At 43.3% G+C, this 21,156-nt stretch overlaps 1 protein-coding gene across 3 annotated transcripts in view; it reads left to right on the top strand.

Moving 5' to 3' along the window:
* The first annotated feature begins 739 nt into the window (after positions 1-739).
* MICAL3 (microtubule associated monooxygenase, calponin and LIM domain containing 3) overlaps positions 740-21,156 on the top strand; it is a 219,473-nt gene continuing 199,056 nt past the window's right edge. For 2 of the 3 annotated variants that reach the window (XM_077871773.1, XM_077871749.1), the window contains exon 1: positions 740-1,111. The gene's annotated coding sequence lies outside the window, so the exon portion shown is untranslated. The remainder of the gene's footprint in view (positions 1,112-21,156) is intronic. The other variant, XM_077871772.1, reaches the window with a different exon arrangement.

Here is a 21,156-nt window from a genome sequence, read left to right as displayed (position 1 = left end):
AGATACCCCTAGGGACAAACAAGAACCCTCTCTCAGAGTCATCAGGCAAGGATCAGGTCTCTTATGAGAGTGCTGGCTGTAGTCAATCTGCTTTTGACCACATAACTAAGACAGATATTATACTGAAGCCAATGATCCTTGAAGATGAAATAATCTCTAAGGCTTCTTTCTGCTCTGATTATAATGCTATAATTATAATAAGCAAATGCTGATAGGAATTTATTCAAATCCATCCTGTCTGCTTGGCAGGTTCCTTTCAAGTTTCATGGGCCATCACAATCCAGGGAGTGTTGTTTGGAAGTACGAAACAGGATTACTTAAACTCTAGCAGCAGGAGCCCTTCTCAGAGTAAGGAGATGAGTATAGGTCCAGAGCCCTTAAGAGGCCTCTTGCACCTGCACCCTTCCTCCAGGGAACCATGCACTGATCTCCATTTAGCAGGATTGCCTAGGGCAAGAGACCTGGAGAAGTATCGCTGGAATTTTGGAGCCTTAAAACGCTAATGTGTGTGTTGAGATAGGGATTGGGGAACGGAGAAAGAAAGAATTCCGAAGGAGGACAAAGGGTTTGGTTTTGGTGTTGGTTTGAAACTAAAAAACAGACATTCTGTTTAATACCATTCAGAAACTCCACTTCTTTTAGCTCTCTTGGGGTCAGCAGATCCCAAGAGAAGAGAGTCCACGACGTCATCACTTATCTGTTACCTTTTCTCCCCTGCCTTTCCCAGCCACCGTCAAGTTGCCAGCTCCTGGTCACCATAGCAACCATGACGAGCCAGCATCCAGCTCTGCTGCACTGACTTCTCCAAAGGCAGCTGAGATACAGCAGTGAGGACAAGCCGCAGGAAGCAGACCCTGGATCTCATTCTTTCCTCCTTCTCTCGACTGGACCCTGAGAAAGAATTGCACAGAAAAGACAAGGGGGAGACAGGGAGGCCCCTTGGAGCCTCCGGATGCTAACCTCCAGTGGAGGTCCAGCGGGAAGGTGGAGCGTGCAGCAGTTAGGATGTGTGCAGCTATGGCAGCAGCACCTGTACACTGAGGACCTACTGACTCTGGGGAGCCAACATTTGTTACGTATGGAGGAGATGCCCTTTGAAGCCCCCTAATCGGTGAGTACCATCAAGTCTTCCTTTGGGTAAACAAATCTCCCAAATGACAAGGTTATATGTCTTGATTCCTGCCTAAAAACAAAAAACAAACAAACAAACCCACCCCCATCTTTAAATTTCTTATGATTAGGAAGCACTTTCCTTTCTGATGTCTTTGGGTTTCTCGGAATTATTATTTCTTCTCCCTTTAAACACACTACTGCCTTGACCAGTGGGAGCTACCCTCCAGTGTCCGCGTCTCCATTACCACGCAACACCCACTGATGCCGATACCAAGCGTCACGAATAAACGCTGCAAAGCTCATCAGAGGAGCAGCAGGGCTCAATTTACCAGCACTTCCGTCTCATTTGCTTTGCGTTCCTATCCTACAATCAAGGAAATAACGTCCCCAGGCAAAGCAGTGGCGTGCCAGATGGCAGAGGAACGCCAGGAAGTCCTCGTGGAAGTCGCGTCCTTGCCGGCAAGCTCAAGGAAACGAATCCATGACCCCAGCCAGAAGGAGCAATTGTCGGGCGAGGGGAGCGTCCGCTGGGTCCCGGGAGAGGGCGCCCGCGGCTGACCACCCGCCCGCGGGGCCCCGGCGCAGGTGCGCGCGGCCGCCCCCCTCGGAGAGCTTTGGCGACGGGAGGGTCACTTCCATTCCTCCCTGGAAGCAGAGGAGGCGTCGCGGGACTTCCTCGAATCGAACGAGTACGACCGCCGGCCAACTACCGTGTGCGTACTGAGCCCTCCTCCTGCCAGCCGGCCCCTCCTCCTCTCCACTCCCCGCTTCCTTACCGGGCGAGCGCGGTGAGCCACTACTTCGACTTCTCATTGTTATTAAGATTCCTTTCATGGGAAAGATGAAATTTTGTTAAAATAAAAGATGAATAGAAGGCTGACCTCCTGGGGCCCTGCAGTATTAGTCAGTGGTGCGCAGCCTTGGCTGCATGTTGGAACACCTGGGGAGCTTTAAAAAAAATACTGTTTTTGGGTCCCATCCCCAGAGACTCTGACTTAATTGGTCTGGGATGCAGCCTAAACAGTGGGCTTTTATTTTTTTGATTCTTTAAAAGATTTTATTTATTTATTCATGAGAGAGGCAGAGACGCAGGCAGAGGGAGAAGCAGGCCCCATGCAGGGAGCCCGACGTGGGACTCGATCCCCGGTGTTCAGGATCAGGGCCTGGGCTGCAGGCGGCGCTAAACCGCTGAGCCACCCGCGACGCCCAACACTGGGCTTTTTAAAGGCTCTCAGGTGATCCCAGTGAACTAAGTTGGCAATCCACCATTCCAATGGATTAGGATGACATTTTCCCAGGTGAACTTGATAGTTAAACTAAGCCTCTCAAGATGCTGCTGTATGGCACAGTATGAAACTGTTGTGAATGCCTGGAAGCTGCAAGCTAAGACAGACCGAGGGGATCCAGCTGCTCACAGTGGCTCAGGATGAAGGTGATGTTTCAGAGGAGCGAGAGAGCAAGTGTCTCCCTCAAAATAGGTTCTCTCACTAAATGAGATGTCCTGATTAATATTCCAGAGCAAAGGGAAAAAAAGATGTGTGCCTTTCCAAGTCTGTAGGGTCTTCTGTAGATTTATAGACTTTAGGTCTGCTGGTACTGACCAGGGTCATGTATAGATCTTCAGCCAACTGCAAGGAGAATGGACATAGACTGAAGAGGAGGATTAAGAATGCAGTGATCACTCTAAAGAAGGGAGATGACCACAGCTCTTCCACACTGCTATACAGGGTTATTCGTCTCTGCATTCTCAGGCTCTGACCTAGACAAGCCCTTCCTTGGTGCCTCTCTCCAAGCAACCTAAGACAGTTGTAATATCCTCCATCCTGCCCTTTAGTCATTGTTTTTCTGGTCTGTGCACAACCATACACACAACACTATTTTGTCTCCTCCTGGAGTCCACCTGACCTCCTGAGACAATGCCTTCGCTTATCCACCATGGGCCTCCCCCTGGCTTTCCCCAGCACTCACTTGGCAAGCCAGGCCATACCCATGCTTCATGTTGCCTGGTCGTAGCTCTCTCAGCTGTGCTTGGACCTGCTTTTGACTAATTTCATGTGAACGATAGCTTGCAGTGGCTTCTGCTACCTCAGACCCAAAGGCCCTCTCCCGACAGGCCACCTCAGAGCTGATCCACCTCACAGAGCAGGCCAGGCCAATACTGTGAAGGTTTCCAGTCCACTGGACGGCTACACAGGGAAGAGCACAAATATGTCTCATTTCTCACTGCCCCTCCCCACCATGACCACCAGTTTCTGAATAGAGGCAATTTACTTCACAGGCCCCTGGAAGAAAATGTCCAATTGATCCTGCTTAACTTCATGTATATCCATTCATCTTCAGGTGTCACCCAAGCTCAGAGTGGGAGTACTTAAGACAGTTGTGGTGCATTAATAAAATCCTATTTTATACTTTTTCAGACTCATCAGTGAATCATGAAATCAGTTTGGTGGGTCATGACCAGTATTTTTATTTTTTTATTTATTTATTTTTAAAATTTTTATTTATTTATGATAGTCACGCAGAGAGAGAGAGAGAGAGAGAGAGAGAGAGGCAGAGACACAGGCAGAGGGAGAAGCAGGCTCCATGCACCGGGAGCCCGACGTGGGATTCAATTCCGGGTCTCCAGGATCGCGCCCTGGGCCAAAGGCAGGCGCCAAACCGCTGCGCCACCCAAGGATCCCCCATGACCAGTATTTTTTAAAAGAAAATGAGTGAACACCTGGGTAGCTCAGTAGTTGAGTGTCTGCCTTTGGCTCAGAGCGTGATCCCGGGGTCCTGGGATCGAGTCCCACATCGGCCTCCCCACGGGAAGCCTGCTTCTCTCTCTGTCTGTGTCTTTGTGTCTCTCATGAATAAATAAAAATCTTTTTTGAAAAATATAAAAAATTCTGACATGAAAAATGAATAGAATGGGAGAATATTACATTATATATTACAGATTAAAAGTTCATGTCTTTCAAACAAAAAATTCATAAAAAGGATAGAGGTGGCGTGTTGAAAAGGGAGAAGTGGAGAGAGTTAAGTAGTGACTTTGGCTTTTTGAAGGCTTGTTTCCAGAAGACCTTGTTATACCAGGTGCATCCACCATAAGAAAGTGAGAGTCACAATTTCTGTTCCTCCTACACTGTACTGCTCTTTTGAGATTGAACCAAATCTTTAATAAAGTATTTTGAATACTACAAAACAAACTCTTTGGAGTTAAAAAGAAAAAAACACATTAGAATTCCACGCATAGCTATATACTATATGATTTCATTTACATGACATTCTGAAAAAAATGCCAAAAAAAAAAAAAAAGAGAAAAGGTTAGCAATTGCCAAGAGCTGGAGGTGTGAGAAAGAAGTTGACTACTAAGAGAACTGGGGAAGTTTGTGGATAATTCAACTATTTTATAGTGACATATATTTGATAAAAGCCAGAACTACACACTAATCATACATACATGGTCCTAGAGTCCCAGGGTGGAGCCCCATATCACATCGGGTTCCCTGCTCATCAAGGAGCCTGCTTCTCCCTCTGCCCCTCCCCCTTCTCGTGCTCTCTCTCTCTCTCTCTCTCTCTCTCCCTCCCTCAATAAATAAAATCTTTTCTAAAAAATAAATAAGTAAATAAATAAAAATAAAATCTTTTCTAAAAATGTCTACAAAGAAAAGATTTATAATTAGACGGACAACAAAATGTAAAAAGCAAGCATACCACATTTGTAATTGTAGGTAATCTGTGTGCACCTAAAAGACAAAAATCCTCATGTGCAAGTTGCTGTGCTAAAGTGATGTATTATAGATGTTTTTTCAGTTTTAAATTTTCATTTGCTGTTATATTCATTTGCCATTTCAGTAATAAAGAACCCTCAAAACCTTCAAGATTGAAAGAAATAGATGTGGAGAAGAAATTCCAGAAATTATCATATTACAATGTAGAATGTTGTTTTCTTGGCCCTAGAAACCAGAGAAATCACGAGAGTCACAATTACATTGAATAAGTTCAAGATGTATTGATTTTCATTCATTCTTATTATGAGCTAATGTCAATTTTGGCAAATTCCTTGCTTAAGGCAAGCACTTTGTAAATATCTGTTAGCTGACTGACCAGTTAGGTGTTTTGGTTGTATTTTTCACATTCTCAATCCTAGAAAAACCTGAATTTATCTCTGAAGAAGCATCAGAAAGCTCAGTATAGATAACACCTTCTCCTTATCTGTATATCATAAGAGGACTTTAATTTTTCCAGCATAGAGAATAATCTTTGGGACTTTTTTCCCCTATTAAGAGAATTATAAGCTCATTTTAAGGTGTGCCTGGCAGGCTCAGTTGGTAGAGCATGCAAATCTTGATCTTGGGATTGTGAGTTTGAGCCCCATGTTGGGTGTAGAGATGACTTAAAAAAATTTGTTTTAAAGAATTGTAAGATAATTTTAAGTAGGTCACAGATCTGAAGAGAAATACAAGGTGTGGAATGGACAGAGCTGGAGAAATTTTCTTAGAAATCTGCCTCAGGTAGATGTTTAAATGATGGAGCTGTTTTATTTTAAGTGGGAAGGAGAGTGGAGGCAAAACGATAACCAACAACTTAGAAAGCCTGCTATTTCTCTTCTAGACTAGAGCATTTTCAGACTAAATGGCCTAGTGTATAATTTCTACATCCCTCCCTTAAACTTTGGTTTGCTGTTTAACCTGAAGATACATGGTTAGTGTCTCTGTGCCTCATTTTCCCCATCCTTAAAGGGAATGAAAATTTTTGCTCTCTTCTTTGTCCAAGGCAGGCTGGGTAGAAGATTTAGATTGTATGCATATTTATATACCCCTCTGCTCATTTTCCACACAGATGAAGGGTAGAGATATGAGAGGAAACTTCCACAAACAGAACTGTGTGTGTGAGTGTGTGGGTGTGTGGGTGTGTCTGTGTCTGTGTCTGTGTGAAAGGGAGAGGAGGAGGGAGGGAGAGAGAGACTATACTTGGATCAAGTCAGAAGCAATAATCTTTGGACTAAACAAAGCATTGGTTAGTTTGTTGAATTAACTCTTCAAATATAATAATTTTCATTTTTAGAGGAAGAACATTAATACCTGCTAAGCACAGGGATCCCTGGGTGGCGCAGCAGTTTGGTGCCTGCCTTTGGCCCAGAGCGCGATCCTGGAGACCCGGGATCGAATCCCACATCGGACTCCCGGTGCATGGAGCCTGCTTCTCCCTCTGCCTATGTCTCTGCCTCTCTCTCTCTCTCTGTGACTATCATAAATAAATAAAAATTAAAACATTTAAAAAAAAAATACCTGCTAAGCACATACTCTAGGCCGCTGCTTTCATGTACATTATTTCCATCAACCCTCAACAACTCTGTGAAATGAGCATTATTTTTCCCATTTTTCTAATTTAGAGGGAATTACTGCAATTCAGAGACATGTAACCAGGGTTTTATGCAGAAAAGTGGGGATTTGAGCTCATTTTGCTTTCATGACAAAACCTATACTCTTGTCATGCCTCCATGTCAGACAGACTTCGGTTAAAATTCTGAGTGTGGGTGGCACTCATTAGCTGTGGGACCTCAGGCAAGTTTTTTAACATCTCTGAAGTCCAATACCTTATATTAAAATAGGGATCATAATAATACAAAATGGGGCTCAGTGGTTGAGCATCTGCTTTTGACTCAGGACGTGATCCCGGGATCCTGGGATCAAGTCCCACATGGAGCTCCCCACAGGGAGCCTGCTTCTCCTTCTGCCTGTGTCTCTGCCTCTCTCTCTCTCTCTCTCTCTCTCTCTGTCATTCATGGATAAATAAATAAAATCTTTTAAAAAAATAATGACACAAAATGAGGTTCTTAAGGTTCGTTCATACCTTTGGGTTTTTTTGTTGTTGTTGTTGTTATTGCAAACAACAGAGATAGACTTTAAAGCTAACTTTGGGGAGGGGTGGAAGAAATGTATTGGAAGATGATGAATTAGCTAACACAGTTGAAAGAAAAGTATATTGCCAGATCTTGCAAAGGATGAGGACCAGGGCAGCTAAGGGGATCTAGAGAGTAGAGAAATACCCAGTTTCCTTCTTCAGGATATTCACAACTGGATGTATCAGCTCACATCATTTTCAGTTCTTTTTTTTTTTTTTTTTTTAATTTATTTATGATAGTCACAGAGAGAGAGAGAGGCAGAGACACAGGCAGAGGGAGAAGCAGGCTCCATGCACCGGGAGCCCAACGTGGGATTCGATCCCGGGTCTCCAGGATCGCGCCCTGGGCCAAAGGCAGGCGCTAAACCGCTGCGCCACCCAGGGATCCCCATTTTCAGTTCTTGTGTCTTTCTGCTTAACACTGAAATCCTAGGAAGAGCAGTCAGCCTGGCCATGGCTGGGCCATGTGCTGTTTACGTCATGGGTGGAGAACGAGATGCCTTGGTTGTCATGCCCACAGGCCTGAAGGGAAAGGCAGTTCCCATAACAGATGTAGGAGCTATTCTCTGGTAAGAGAGCCTGGATGCCGAGTAGGCACAAGTTGGTGATACCCACTACAGAACGGATGCATCGATCATTCCAGGACCTGTCACAAAGGAGCAGCTCTGCAAATATTTGCCATCGGTGTTTTCACATCACCTCTGTAAGACAGCAGTTCCGGATCAGTACATCTTGAAACCCTACCTCAGTGTTCTCTGTATGTGTGCTATGTTGTGATTCACATAGAAGATGGTATTTGACCAGTATCCTGGGGTGAAGTGACAAGGTATTCCTGCAGGAGGAGGCTAAATGGGAGGCTCTGGCCACTCCTGGTCCTGCAGGGCAGCCCTGAGAGCTGAGGGCATCACTATTTGGCACCTATTAGTGACACACCAGTGCCAAAGCTTAAACTTTTATACTAGAGCTTTCAGACCATTTGCCATTACCTAGTCTCAACTCAGCTTGCACCCCCTCTTCTCCTCCCCAATTTTTAACGAGCTTCCCAGCAGGCAGGCAGGAGGTGAAGTCAATAGTGGTGACCCTCAGCCATCTTCTGTCCCCACGCCTTCCTTAAGGCTTTCACTGTCAGGAATTTAAGATTTGCAGAAAATGAAAGTAACTTCTCTTCTAGATAAGGTTAGGGACATCTGGCCCAAGGGGCCAAACTATCCTAAGAGATTTTATTTTGCTGAAGCCAATGATTTTGCTGCGATACACTCTCTGAGGGGCAGCTCTGAGGCATGGTGCAGCTATTGTCGATGCAAATAGGCTTGGTTTCCAAGCAGAACGAAACATTGACAGGACCTGTGATCGTGGATGTGGCCAGAGGACTCGAAGACCATTCAAAGTCAAAAAGATGTGGATGCTGTTCTCATTCCTTTTGTCTTTTTTTTTTTTTTTTTTGTGGGGCACTGGGAGGAAAGGGGGATTGTTTTAAAATTGTTTTTATTTTTTCTTATTACAAAAGTATTCTTTCCCAAAATGAAAAAGCACAAATAAGCAAAAAGAAGGTAAGCTCAAACAATCCCACCCATTCCTCTTCACCTACATGTTAACATTTAATATTTATCCTTTTGAATTCCCTTTCTTTCTAAGCGTCCAATCTATTTCCGCCCTGGGGCAGTGAGGTGCTTCTGAAAACTTCTGGCAAAGTTTGGGGTGGGGCTGGGGGACAGTGTCTTTGCTTCTTTTCAGAATGTAGGCGCTGGCAAAGGTGAAGAGGAGCCTCACCTCTTGGGATACCATTTTCTAGCCCACTCTTTTGAGAGGCCACTCAAATAACCCCTCCTCCATAAAGCTTTCCCTGATCTCTTAGATAAAAATCTTCTCAGTGTCACAAGATAGGACTTCCTACCTACCTAGCAAAGACCCGTCCTAGCAAAGACCAGTTTCTTTCTATGCTGCACTTTCCCTGCTCTGTTGTCAGCAACAGGTCAGACCCTACATCTACTTGATCTCGGAATGCTCTCACACCAACAACCATAGCAGGCACCCATGATGAATGAATGAAAAAGAATCGGAGGCTTAAATCAAACAGAACTTCAGTGATCTCAAGTGGGAGCAAAGAGGATTTGAGATCCTGTATGTGCCTTCAATAGGCACTGGACAAAGGAAGATTTGACCTCTTTTCCTTCTCTGTAAAAGGCTGATCCGTTTGCATATGTTCTCTTAAATCTAAAAGTACCAGTTTGTATACCAGCAGTTTCAAGTTTTTTGGTTCCATTCTGAGGCTTTCTCAGGACATCTATCATTATTCCACTGCCAAAATGTGCAGTATCATATGGTATCTCTCTTCTCTTGATTCCTTTTTTTCTATTCTTTTTTCTTTCACAATTTGAAAACGGAGCTGTGTAAAATAAGTCATATCCAAATATAACCCAATTGGAACTTGACCTTTGCCTCATGGAATATTGAAAGTGATGTTTTTAAGAGGAATGGGGGCAGTCAGACAGAAATGGAAAGACAGTTTCTTTCTCTCCCCACTATAAAATGAAGCAGTCACAAGGGTGAGTTTGTTTTAGACCAGATCTAAAATGTTACACATTGAGGTCTGGTAGTGGGCACAGAGACTAGGGTCTGTGTTCAAAAAAAGTCCTGAAAGACAGATATATATCTATATCTATATCTATATCTATATATGTATATGTATATATTTTATTTTTGTAAATTTTTCTTAGATGTGAAGAAACAAGTTAAGAAAAGTCCTGTTGGCAAATTTTGCTGTGTTTCTAGAGATTTTCAAGAACTAGGTCTGAGTTGGATTAGGGAAGAGTCTTCTTGCATTAGGACTCCAGGAAACTCTATTTTGATGATGATTAAATGTGGTAAACATAGATGTTATTTTGCAGCAGCCTTGGTGATTAGAGATTTCTTCTATAGAGTATCTTGGTTTTTCTTGCATGTACTTAGAATATCTGACTGCAAAACATACATACCAAAGAACTGGGGGGAACACTTCTTAATTTTTCGACATACCGAGAATTAGAGATTTAATTAGTTAAAAGATTTCTAACCTTTTCTCTTCTTTTTTTTTTTTTTTTCGCATTTGTTTTTATTGAAGTTCGATTTGCCTGTTGGCAAATCTATGTTTAGAGTATAACACCCAGTGCTCATCCCATCAAGTGCCCATCATCCAGTTACCCCAACACCCGCCGCTTGCCCACTTCCCCTTCCATAACCCTTTGTTTCCCAGAGTTACGAGTCTCTCATGGTTTGTTTCTCTCTCTAATTTTTCCCTCTCATTTTTTCTCATTTCCCCTAAATCCCTTTCATTATTTCTTTTTTTTTTTTTTTAATATTTTTTTCTTTATTTATTTATGATAGTCACACACAGAGAGAGAGAGAGGCAGAGACACAGGCAGAGGGAGAAGCAGGCTCCATGCACCGGAAGCCCGACGTGGGATTCGATCCCGGGTCTCCAGGATCGCGCCCTGGGCCAAAGGCAGGCGCCAAACCACTGCGCCACCCAGGGATCCCTCATTATTTCTTATATTCCCTGTATGAGTGAAACATATGATGACTGTCTTCCTCCAACTGACTTACCACTCAGAATAATACCCCCCAGTTCCATCCATGTCGAAACAAATGGTGGGTATTCGTTGTTTCTAATGGCTGAGTAACATTGCATTGTATATATAGACCACATCTTCTTTATCCATTCATCTGTTGAAGGACATTGAGGCCCCTTCCACAGTTTGGCTATTGTGGACATTGCTGCTATGAACATTGGGGTGCAGGTGTCCCAGTGTTTCACTGCATCTGTATCTTTGGGGTAAATCCCCAGCAGTGCAATTGCTGAGTCATAGGGTAGCTCTATTTTTAACTCTTTGAGGAACCTCCACAGAGTTTTCCAGAGTGGCTGCACCAGTTCACATTCCCACCAACAGTGCAAGAGGGTTCCCCTTTCTCCACATCCCCTCCAACATTTGTGGTTTCCTGTCTTGTTAATTTTCCCCATTCTCACTGGTGTGAGTTGGTATCTCATTGTGGTTTTAATTTGGTTTCCCTGATGGCAAGTGACGCGGAGCATTTTCTCATGTGCTTGTTGGCCATGCATATGTCTTCTTCGGTGAAATTTCTGTTCATGTCTTCTGCCCATTTCATGATTGGATTGCTTGTTTCTTGGGTGTTGAGTTTAACAGGGTCTTTTTTTTTTTTTTTTTTTTAACAGGGTCTTTATAGATCTTGGATACTAGCCCTTGATCTGCTATGTTATTTGCAAGTATCTTCTCCCATTCTGTAGGTTGTCTTTTAGTTTTGTTGACTCTTTTGCTGTGTAGAAGCTTTTATTCTTGATTAGGTCCCAACACTTCATTTTTTTTTATTTTTAAAATTTATTTTATTTATCTATGATAGGCACACAGTGAGAGAGAGAGGCAGAGACATAGGCAGAGGGAGAAGCAGGCTCCATGCACCAGGAGCCCGATGTGGGATTCGATCCCGGGTCTCCAGGATCGCGCCCTGGGCCAAAGGCAGGCGCCAAACCACTGCGCCACCCAGGGATCCCCCCAACAGTTCATTTTTGCTTTTGTTTCCCTTGCCTTCATAGATGTATCTTGCAGAAAGTTGCTGTGGCCAAGTTCAAAAAGGGCGTTGCCTGTGTTTGCCTCTAGGATTTTGATGGATTCTTGTCTCACATTTAGATCTTTCATCTATTTTGAGTTTATCTTTGTGTATGGTGTAAGAGAATAGTCCAGTTTCACTCTTCTGCACGTGGCTGTCCAATTTTCCCAGCACCATTTATTGAAGAGACTGTCCTTATCAAATATTAGTTGACCATGGAGTTGAGGGCCCATATTTAGGTTCTCTATTCTGTTCTGTTGATCTATGTGTCTGTGTTTGTGCCAGTACCACACTGTCTTGACGATCACAGCTTTGTAATACAGCTTGAAATCCAGCATTGTGATGCCCCCAGCTCTGGTTTTCTTTTTCAATATCCCCCTGGCTATTCAGGGTCTTTTCTGATTTCAGACAAATCTTAAGATTATTTGTTCCAACTCTCTGAAGAAAGTCCATGGTATTTTCATAGGGATTGCATTGAACGTGTAAATTGTCCTGGGTAGCATAGACATTTTCCAATATTTATTCTTAAAATGCATGAGCATGGACTATTTTTTAATCTCTTTGTGTCTTCCTCAATTTCTTTCAGAAATGTTCTGTAGTTTTTAGGGTATAGATCCTTTACCTCTTTGGTTAGGCTTATTCCTAGGCATCTTATGCTTTTGGGTGCAATTGTAAATGGGATTGACTCCTTAATTTCTCCTACTTCAGTCTCATTGTTAGTGTATCAAAATGCCACTGATTTCTGGGCATTGATTTTGTATCCTGCCACACTGCCGAATTGCTGCATGGGTTCTAGCAATATTGGGGTAGAGTCTTTTGGGTTTTCTACATGCAGTATCATGTCATCTGCGAAGAGGGAGACTTTGACTTCTTCTTTGCCAATTTGAATGCCTTTTCTTTTTGTTGTCTGATTGCTAAGGCTAGGACTTCTAGTACTATGTTGAATAGCAGTAGTGAGAGTGGACATCCCTGTCGTGTTCCTGATTTAGGGGAAAGGCTCTCAGTTTTTCCCCCTTGAGAATGATATTTGCTGTGGGCTTTTCGTAGATGGCTTTTAGGATATTGAGGAATGTTCCCTCTATCCCTACACTCTGAAGAGTTTGATCAGGAATGGATGCTATATTTTGTCAAATGTTTTCTCTGGATCTATTGAGAGGATCATACAGTCCTTTTTTTTCTCTTACTGATGTGATCTATCATGTCAATTGTTTTATGAGTGTTGAACCAGCCCTGCATCCTGGGGATAAATCCCACTTGGTCATGGTGAATAATCCTCTTAACGTGCTGTTGGATCCTATTGGCTAGTATCTTGTTGAGAATTTTTGCATCTGTGTTCATCAGGGATATTGGTCTATAATTCTCCTTTTTGGTGAGGTCTTTGTCTGGTTTTGGAATCAAGGTGATGCTGGCCTCATAAAACAAGTTTGGAAGTATTCCCTCCCTTTCTATCCTTTGAAACAGCTTTAGTAGAAGAGGTATTTTTTCTTTAAACATTTGATAGAATTCCCCTGGGAAGCCATCTGGCCCTGGGCTTTTGTGTTGGGAGGTTTTTGATAACTACTTCACTTTTCTCACTGGTTATTGGCCTGTCCACATTTTCTATTTCTTCTTGTTCCAGTTTTGGTAATTTGCAGTTTTCCAGAAATGCATCCATTTTTTCTAGATTGTCTAATTCGTTGGCATATAGCTGCTCATGATGCCTTCTAGATTGCCTAATTTGTTGGCATATAGCTGCTTTTTCAAATCGTTTGTATTTCCTTGGAATTGGTTGTGATCTCTCCTCTTTCATTCGTGATTTTATTGAGTCTTTTTTCTTTTTAATAAGGCTTGTGAGGGGTTTACTTATCCTATTAATTCCTTCAAAGAACCAGCTCCTGGTTTTGTTGATCTGTTCTACCGTTCTCTGGCCTCTATTTTATTGAGTTCTGCTCAAAACTTCATTATCTCTCTTCTTCTGCTTAGTGTAGGCTTTACTTGCTGTTCTTTATCCTTTATGTGTGAGGTTAGCTTGTGTATTTGAGATTTTTTTCCCCAATTTTTAAAGAGATGCTTATATTGTGATGTATTTCCTTCTTAGGACTGCTTTTGCTGTATCCCAAAGATTTTGAATGGTTGTATCTTCATTTTCATTTTCAAAATTAATAAGTTTCCCTGAATCTTTTTAATTCATCTCCAATTTCCTGGTTGACCCATTCATCTTTTAGTAGGATGCTCCTTAACCTCCATGTATTTGAATTTCTTTCAAATTTCTTCTTATTTCAAAGCATTGTGATCTGAAAATATGCAGGGGACAATCCCAATCTTTTGATATTGGTTGAGACATGATTTGTGACCTAGTATATGGTCTATTCCGGAGAAAATTCCATGTGCACTTGAGAAGAATGTGTATTCATTCAGTTGCATTTGGATGAAAAGTTCTGCATATATTTGTGAAATCTATTTGTGAAATCTATTTGGACCTGTGTATCATTTAAGGCCCTTGTTTCTTTGGTGATGTTCTGCTTAGAAAATCTCTCATTTGCAAAAAGTTCTGTGTCGAAGTCTCCTATTATTAGTGTATTATTATCTAAGTATCGTTTTACTTTGGTTATTAATTGATTGATATACTTGGCAGCTCCCACATTAGGGGCATAAATATTCATGATTGTTAGGTCTTCTTGCATAGACCCTTCAAGTATGATATAGTGTCCCTCTTCATCTCTTACTACAGTCTTTGGTATAAAGTCCAATTTATCTGATATGAGGATTGCTGCCCCAGCTTTCTTTCAAGGACCATTTGAATGGAAAATGGTTCTCTACCCTTTCATTTTCTGGCTGAGGTATCCTTAGGTCTAAAATGAGTTTTGTTGGCAGCATATAGATGAGTCTTGCTTTTTAATCCAGTTCAATACCCTGCATCTTTGGATGGGATCATTTAGCCCATTCATGTTCAGAGTAACTATTGAAAGATATGAATTTAGTGTTATCATATTATCTATTCAGTTCCTGTTTTTGTGGATTATTTCCTTAGGCTTCCTCTTTCTTTTACAGGGTCCCCCTTAATATTTCTTGCAGAGCTGGTTTGGTGGTCACATATTCTTTCAGTTTCTACCTATCCTGGAAGCTCTTTATCTCTTCTATTCTGAATGAGAGCCTTGCTGAATAAAGTATTCTTGCCTGCATGTTTTTCTCATTTATGACCCTGTATATATCATGCCAGCCCTTTCTGGCCTTCCAGGTCTGTGGAGAGGTCTGCTGTTAATCTGATATTTCTTTCCCATATACGTTAAGAATCTCTTGTCTTGAGCTGCTTTAAGGATTTTCTCTTTATCTTTGAAATTTGCAAGTTTTACTATTAAATGTAGAGGTGTTGAGTGGTTTTTGTTGATTTTTTTGGGGGGGTCCTCTCCATCTCTTGGATCTGAATGCCTGTTTCCTTCCCCAGAATTGGGAAGTTCTCAGCTATGATTTGTTCAAATTACTTTGTGGTCCTCTTTCCCTGAGCCTCTTCTGGAATCCCAATTAGACATTAGAATATCCAGTTTGGAATGCATCTCATTTAATCTCTTTTTAAGGTCGGCTGGATTAGATCTCAATTCTGCAGTAATGAAGTCTCTAGAGTCCTTTATGCTTTTTTTCCAGAGCCACCAGTAGCTTTATAATTGTACTTCTGAATTGAATTTCTGACATCGTATTGAAATCCATATTCTGTAACTCTGTGGCGGTGAGTATTGTTTCTGGTTCTTTCTTTTGTGGTGAATTCTTCCTTCTAGTCATTTTGTCCAGTGCAGAGTGGCTGTATGAGTGGGCTGAGTCAAAAATATTAATCACAACCTAAGTAAAATGCACCCTAGATGATTCCAAAGAGGTCAGAGACTAGAAAATAAGAGAAAAAGAAGTACAGAACAAAATAAAACAAAAGGACCACTAAAGTGAAAAACAAATTTTAAAACAAAGTAGTAAAAATAAAAAGCCAAAAACCAAAAACAAAGATGAAGAAAAAAAAAGAAAAAAGAATAGAAAAGAGCAAAAGGGGATGGTGGTGGATGGTGGTGGTGAGGAAGTGGTAGTGGAGAGAGAATATAGTCTACCTGAGGGGTCCTAGAGAGTTATCCTCTTTGTTCTGAGTGTATTTTGTTCTGTATGTTAGAAGATGCAAAATTATATATACCAGAAATACTTGTAGAAAGCCCCAACATTGACCACCAAAACATAAACAAGATAAATGAGGGGGGCAGAATGGGAAGAAAGAGAGAATATAGTCTCACAGAATGAACCAGCAAAGTATTCCACTTGATTCTGGGTGGATTTTGGTTGTGTGTTAGCGGGTACTAACCTCCACCATCGTAAAATAAAATGAGGAAGAAAAAACAAAAAACAAAAAACAAATACCCATATCTCGTATATCTACCAAAATTAAATTGAATATGTTGAAGGGAATCCAGAAGTGAAATATATATCTAAGACATGTAATTGTGGAAATATGAATGTCAAAAAGGAAAAAAAAACATAAAAACGAAGAGATGGTAAAATACTGTAGTTAAGGTAGGAAAAAAGAAAGAATATTGGAAATTTTTAACCTGCTATAAAAACAAATTGTAATGAAAAAAAAAAAAAGGAACCCTCTAGTTCTATATACTATTTTCCCTCAGACCTGAAGCTTTTCAGTGCTGCTTGTTCAGTCAATTTGCTTTTCCCTTGTTCTTCCAACAGTTCTTCTAGGGGAGGGGAGGGGCTGCTGTGCCGACTCTCAGGTGTGTGTACCTGGGAAGCTGTCCCGCCCCCCCCCCCAGGTGCTGGGCTCAGTGGGAGCTGTTTACCCTGGAGGCCTCTCTTCCCTGGGGCCCCGCCTCTCCCAGGCACAGGGTGACGCCCAGAGGAGAAAAAAAGATGGTGGCAGCCAGGTCCCCAGCTCTGGAGTCAGCTCCCTGCGAGTAACTAACCGTAGTCTCCCAGTCCACACAGGCCTAGATGATCCCCGGCGAGCACTGATGCACTGATCTGCACAGCTCGGGGGCGCCCAGGGCCAGCAGAGTTCTCACTGTCCCGGACCCTCTCCACCTCCGCCTGTCCCAGGGGAATGAAGGATCACCGGCTTTGTCTCCTTGGGCGACCTGGGATCTGGGGCCCTGTGCCACGGACCCGCGCTCCCTAGGGCCCCCTCTCCCGAAGGGATCGGAGCACAGCCACCTCTGTCTGTTGCCAGCCTCTAGGGTAAAGGCTGCCCACGACCCAACCGGTTTCTCCCCGATGCCCCGGGGCTGCGGCACTCCAGCCCTTTACCAATATCGGCCGGTGGTGTGCGGTGGGCTCCCCCCCCCCCGCGCCCCCCATTCTTATGGCGAGGACGGTAATCTGCAGACATCACTGCCCCTTGAGCCATTTTGCCTGAGTTCCTTGCTAAGCACCTTTCTTTTTTTTTTTTTTAAACTTTTTTTTTTTTAATTTTTATTTATTTGTGATAGTCACAGAGAGAGAGAGAGAGGCGCAGAGACACAGGCAGAGGGAGAAGCAGGCTCCATGCACCGGGAGCCCGACGTGGGATTCGATCCCGGGTCTCCAGGATCGCGCCCTGGGCCAAAGGCAGGCGCCAAACCGCTGCGCCACCCAGGGATCCCAACTAAGCACCTTTCTGTCTGGGAAAACTCTAGCGTGGATTTTTATTGTTCCCGCTTCTCCAGGGCTGGGCTCTCCTGCCCCGGAGGCTCTTGCCCCCCACCTTAGCCCAGCTCCTCGTGGGGGCCCTCTCCCACTTGATTCTTTTTTATTTTATTTTTTTGCCTTCCTACCTTGTTAAAAGCAAAAACTTTTTTTTCTCTGTAGCGTTCCAGCTGTTTTTCTTTTTCCCCCAGCTGTTCTCTCTTTAAATCTCAGGTCGAATTCGTAGGTTTTTGGGATGTTTTGAAAGTTATCTAGGTAAGTTTGTGGGACCAGACGAGTTGAGGACCCCTACGCTTCCACCATCTTGCCCCTCCTTTGATTTCTAACCTTTTATAACCTCACCATGAAATGTTAGCTTAGGGATAAACCCCAGAACCCAGGACGGCTTCCAGCTCTGGGACATCCCAGGCCATGATGCCCTTAGCTTTTCTCCAAAAGACTGGGTTGTTTCTCTGGAGGTCCCTTAAAGCCGAGCACCTCAAGGAGTCATGATGAACTGAACTAGTGGCAGTAATGGGTGTGATGTTTGGAATGTGTGGACTGAGTTCCTGTTGGACCACAGAATCCATCCACAGCCAGTGTTTCAGTCAGCATTTTTTGCTTTGCCAGTGACAGAAAAATGACAAGATCAGATTTAAGTTTAAAAATGGGGCGTATTTACTGTTTCATACAACTGCCTTCCCATGAGACTTGATTCAGGGCTCACAGACGTGACCAGATCCAGCTTTGCTTCTCTCCATCTCTCAACTTCACTCCTTCAGGTTTGTTCGTCTTAGGCAAAGTCTAGCTCATGGCCCCAGATGGCTGCCAGCAGCTCTCAGAGCTACCTGCATCCCACTTCAGGTCCAGAAAAGGGTTTCGATCAATTCCAGTCAAACTATACTGAGAATGGGGGAGGGGCAAATTCTTTCATGGGAAATTGGGCTGTTGACGGCTGGAGAAAAGGACTTTATGTAGAGGCAACCACAAAACCAAAGTAATGCCAAGGGAAGGGAGACCTAGCAGGAGCTGAGAGTAATGGATGGATTAACCAGCCACTCGATACTGGAAGATGGGCTGGCAGCTTAGACCATCTGGATTTGTCCCCATCACAGAACTGGTATTGTTGAAGAGACGCAAACTGATTTGGACATTAGCCAGTACTAATTGTTGATTGATATCCTTTTTTTTTTTTATTTTTATTTATTTATGATAGTCACAGAGAGGGGGGGGGCAGAGACACAGGCAGAGGGAGAAGCAGGCTCCATGCACCGGGAGCCCGACGTGGGATTCGATCCCGGGTCTCCAGGATCGCGCCCTGGGCCAAAGGCAGGCGCCAAACTGCTGCTTCACCCAGGGATCCCGATAGATATCCTTTTAATTTTTTTTTTAATTTATTTATGATAGTCACAGAGAGAGAGAGAGAGAGAGAGAGAGAGAGGCAGAGACACAGGCAGAGGGAGAAGCAGGCTCCATGCACCGGGAGCCCGATGTGGGATTCGATCCCGAGTCTCCAGGATCGCGCCCCGGGCCAAAGGCAGGCGCCAAACCGCTGCGCCACCCAGGGATCCCCCGATTGATATCCTTTTAAAGCTGAAAGCTCCTGTGCATAGATTCGTTACTCACTTCAAGTTACAATGTATAGATTGATGTGTTGTTTTGAGCCATCCGTTCCACTACCTATTTTATTGGTTCAGGAAAATGACACTGAGTTGATCCGAGCATTGATCATTTGAACATATTCTACTCTGATTTTTCTATCATTCTTCGGGGATTTGGGAGAAGTGTGATTAAACGGAGGGAGACACTTTGCTGTTTAATTTCAGGGCACTTGGAAGGAAAAATATATATTTACCACTTTGATAGGTAAAAGTGCACTGTAATAATTAAAACAATGAGATATTTTTCATCTGTCAAATTGACAAGGCTTACAAAAGAAGAGAAATGCCCAGTATTGGTGAGGGTTCAGAGAAATAGCCCCCTCATACCTTGCTGGTGGGAAGTAACTGGTGTAAACTTCTTGAAAGACAATTTGGCAATATACATGAAACATTTAAAAATACAGGAAAAATACGTTAACATAGTAACAGTGATATGCTGTTAAGAGTAATTAGTAATTTTAATTGTTTAGTACTTTTCTGTATTAAAATTTTTAAAGCAATGAACATGTATTACTTTTGAAATTAGAAAATGTTTTTCTGGGGATCCCTCGGGGATCCCTCGGTGGCTCAGCGGTTTAGCGCCTGCCTTCGGCCCAGGGCGCGATCCTGGAGTCGCGGGATGGAGTCCCACGTCGGGTTCCTTGCATGGAACCTGCTTCTCCCTCTGCCTGTGTCTCCACCTCTCTCTGTGCGTCTATCATGAATAAATAAATAAATCTTAAAAAAGAAAAGAAAATGTTTTTCTTAAAAGTTAGACAGAATACATCAGTTTTTAAAAAATATTTAATTTATTTATTCATGAGAGACAGAGAGAGAGAGAGAGAGAAAGAGAGAGGCAGAGACATAGGCAGAGGGAGAAGCAGGCTCCATGCAGGGAGCCTGAGGTGGGACTCGATCCCAAGTCTCCAGGATCACGCCCTGGGCTGAAGGTGGCGCTAAACTGCTGGGCTACTGGGGCTGCCCACATCACAGTTTTTTAATGGCAAAATTATGGATTGATGTTATTCCCTCTACGGTTTGGTATATGTCCAGTTATTTCTGGGTACCCTCCATTTCTCCACTTTCCTCCCCAATATGTATGCCCATCCCCCCCACCCCTATCCTCTCCCAGAGTTCAGGCCAGTGCTCTTTCTCTTTCTCTAGAGGTCAGGCTTTCTGACGTGAGCTTGCAATTAGCCTTGAGATGGAATCCTATCACATAGGTTTTGAGGAGTTCGGGTTGATCTACTCCTCACCCAGTAGATCTGATGTTCATCACCCTCTCCACTCGGTAAGGACAGGCTTCATGTATGATCCATCAGGATAACCCCACACAATTCTACAGTCCTTTGCTCGTAGTAGTTGCCCACTAAATGTTAGGATGCATAAATGAAACACTTAAGACAAACAGAGGCATTTTAGAGCTCTCTGGGAATAAGAAAAGACAGAAGAGCAGTGGGAATGAAAATTAACTGGACTGACTAGCTCTGGGCTGGGCAAAGAGCAAGTCACCAGTATTGGCTTCAGAATTACCATGCTTAGGCTTCTTAATTGACATTGAAAATTTACTGGTTCCCACACCATTTTGCCAGCCTGTCCACTCCTCTGAGGATTCAGCGGTTTGTCTGATTATTTATTTGTTTATTTATAATCTTATTTATTTTTTTAAAGATTTTATTTATTTATTCATAGAGACAGAGAGGGAGAGGCAGAGACACAGGCAGAGGGAGAAGCAGGCATCATACAGGAAGCCTGATGTGGGACTCGATCCAGGGTCTCCAGGATCACGCTCTGGGCTGCAGGCGGCGCTAAACCGCTGCGCCACCGGAGCTGCCCGTAATCTTATTTATGTATTAAAAATATTTTATTTATTTTAGAGAGTGAGAGAATGTGCACAAGCGGGGGGAGGGGCAAAGGGGGAGGGAGGAGGAGCAGACTCCCCACTGAGCAGGGCTCCAGAAGTGGAGCTGGATCCCAGGACCCTGGGATCAGGACCTGAGCTGAAGGCAGGCGCTTCACCAACAGAGCCATCCAGACACCCTGGATTTCATTGGTTTAAAAAGAATGAGATCATTAGCCCAGTGTATATTTTCAGGGCTGTGTTACACGTGTCAGTGAAGCAAGATACTTTACTAAGGAGCAACTTGGAAACTTCCCTGAATCTGTGAGCAGCCTGGCACATAGAAATCCCTTCCTCATGGGATTCTGTCTCCAGGTACTCTAGGCAGTGGGGGAGGGGGAGGCTTTTGTTGCCCTTTGCTATTGAATTTGCCAGGTGTGTCAAAGGCATAAT

This window comes from Canis aureus, chromosome 25 (assembly GCF_053574225.1).
Source record: "Canis aureus isolate CA01 chromosome 25, VMU_Caureus_v.1.0, whole genome shotgun sequence".
In the NCBI taxonomy this organism is placed as follows: Eukaryota; Metazoa; Chordata; class Mammalia; order Carnivora; family Canidae; genus Canis; species Canis aureus.
Note: the sequence above shows the minus strand (reverse complement) of the source record. Positions and strands in the feature narration are given on the sequence as shown.